Here is a 2,641-nt window from a genome sequence, read left to right on the forward strand (position 1 = left end):
ATAAAGCATAGAAGTTCAAAGACCAGCCTTTGTCATTTTTAGCTTGGAGACATTAGGATGAAATGACACAGGGAAAGTGTCAGAACAATGCCAGCCAGATAGCTAACCCTCAGTGCTTGTTAACCATTATTCTGAAGCCAGTTTTATTCGTTGTCTTGCTATAACCGACGATCCTGGGATGGTTCATTTTATGTGTCAATTTGGGTATGCGATAGTTTCCAGTTATTCAATGAAACATTCATCTAAGTGTTTCAATGAAAATATTTTGTAGATGAGGTCAACATTTCCAATCAGTTGACTTCCAGTACGGAGGTTATCTTTGATCATCTGGGTTGACTTCATCCAATCAGTTAGTTGAAAGGTCTTATGAGAAACACTGAGATTTCCCTGAAGAAGGAGAAATTTTGCCTCAGACTTCAAGACATCAGCCCCAGGATTCCCAGCCTGCTGGCCTGCTCTACAGATTTCAGACTTGCCAGCCCCCATAAGCATGTAAGTTCATATCTTGAAATAAGTCCCTATCTATCTATCTATCTATCTATCTATCTACCTACCTATCTATCTATCTATCTATCTATCATTTATCTATAATCTGCTCCTATTAGTCCTGTTCCTCTGGCAAACACTGACTGATACAGATTCTTACTAATACCATTTCTAAAAGGTAGCAAAGGAAAACCAAATAATTAATTTTTAAGCCCAAATGATCTACACCAATAAGCTAGGGTACTCCAAATAAAGACTTAGTGAACTATGTTAACTACCAGCCTCATCCCTCACCACATTTAGCAAGAGATGATGCCGAAGGTGAGAAGCAGGGCAGGCAAATGTGTTCTGAAATAAGATTACTGTTAGGGTTTAAGTTGACACACTGTATGTTAGCAGGAGTTGGATGATAGGTCGTGTTTTTCTGGGCCCTTGATGCTTTTCTCGGTGCCAGAATACTGTTCGTGTTTTTTCAACACTGTAAAGTGTCTCTCTTTTCCCTCCGGCACATGGGGAATGTCATCAGGTAAATGATCTAACTACATATAACTAAACCTGGGAGACTGGAATTTATGTTCATGAGGAGCACACAGACACATAAGTCATGCGCGGTGCTGACATAAGTGAGTAATCAAAGGACCACAGTGGACTACAGATGGCACTAAATCTTCCACACATTTAGTGCATCGTTGAGTTACACAGCTCTTCATCTTGAAAATTGTCATCGAGTAGATTGCATTCAGGGCTTGTAAAGCCTGAACTATGGGGCTTCCTTTCATGGACACGCATGTGGCCTGTGTTTCGTTTTAGTCAATCTCCATGTTTTCCAATAATTCTGTCGTGACCTCAGTACTTAGGACCTTGTGTTGATTTACAGGCTCCTAGATTCCAGGGGGAAACTGCCCAGTTTCAGAAGGACTTCCCTGAATGGACACATTATGTTGCTGCTAACATGAGTGGGCATAAATCTCTACCCTCCCGCCAGGAGTTTATTCGGGTGCCATTAAGCTAGTGACTGCCCCAAAGACTCCATGTTGCCAAGTATCTGAGAGAAGATAAACAGGTGAGTAATTCATGTTGAAAACACTGAGAAGACAGGGCCTTCTGTCTCATACCTACACACAGTGCCATTGAATAAGCTAAGGGTGAAAGCCACATCTAGGCAAAATTATTTATAAGTTCTTTTTTAAGCCACAAAAGGGATTTATCGGCCTATGGAACTATATGTGGCTTCAGGCACAAGTAGATGCAGGTGCCCTCTCCCTGTGACAGAGTCTCTTTTCATCTCTTGGCATTCTTAATGGGTCCTTCCAAACTTAAAACTTAAATGGGGACTTGGAAGGGACATCACTCAGTCACACCCCACTCACTCCACTCTGTTCTCTGCCCCTGGGGTCCTAAGAAGGTGCCCATAATAATCATTTAATATAGACCTTCCACATTTCTGTTGATTAAAAATCAATCAGTGAAAAAGATTATGAACCTCAACAAGCACACACAGGAAGAGACTACTGCTCCTTGTGTCTAATTATCTAGCCATTAGGCAGTAAATGGGAATTGCTTTTTGATTATTCAATGCAGTTTGTAAGAGGGCTTTTGGTGTTTTTGCTATTGGGAGAGATAAGTGGTTAGTCCCCAAATTAGTTTTTGAAGAAAAGGTTGGTTAGACAGCCCTGAATTCGTTTTTGAAAACAAGATTGACATTTAATATGAACACTAATTAATGTCAGACATTTCATAGGCACTTACCATTATTTTCTGTAACACAATGTCCAAATAAGACTGTAAGGCCCTTTCTAGGGGGTAAGTGGCTGGAGCTAAGGGGAGTAGAGGGCTCTATTTTTAAATCACCTTTTGGCACATGTTCATCCTTCCTCTCTGAGAAGAGCCATCTGAGCACTGGAGGGAGTCACCATGGCAATGTTTACAGTAAAAGGCCCTGCCCTCCTGGCATGAGCCGCTGGGTCCAGGAGTGCTCCCTCACCAAAGCCGCTGACCACACTCTCCATGCTGGGGACCTGAAGTGCAGCACTGGGGTGTTGGTTAATTTCAAGACAAGAGCCTGGAAACGATTTCACTCCCGGGCAAGGGAGGCCATTGTTCTTTGTGCAAAGAGAAGCAGAGGAAACTGGAGGGGGCCGGGGGGGGGGGGGGG

The sequence above is a fragment of the Myotis davidii genome, unplaced genomic scaffold (genome assembly GCF_000327345.1).
Source record: "Myotis davidii unplaced genomic scaffold, ASM32734v1 scaffold343, whole genome shotgun sequence".
Taxonomy (NCBI): Eukaryota; Metazoa; Chordata; class Mammalia; order Chiroptera; family Vespertilionidae; genus Myotis; species Myotis davidii.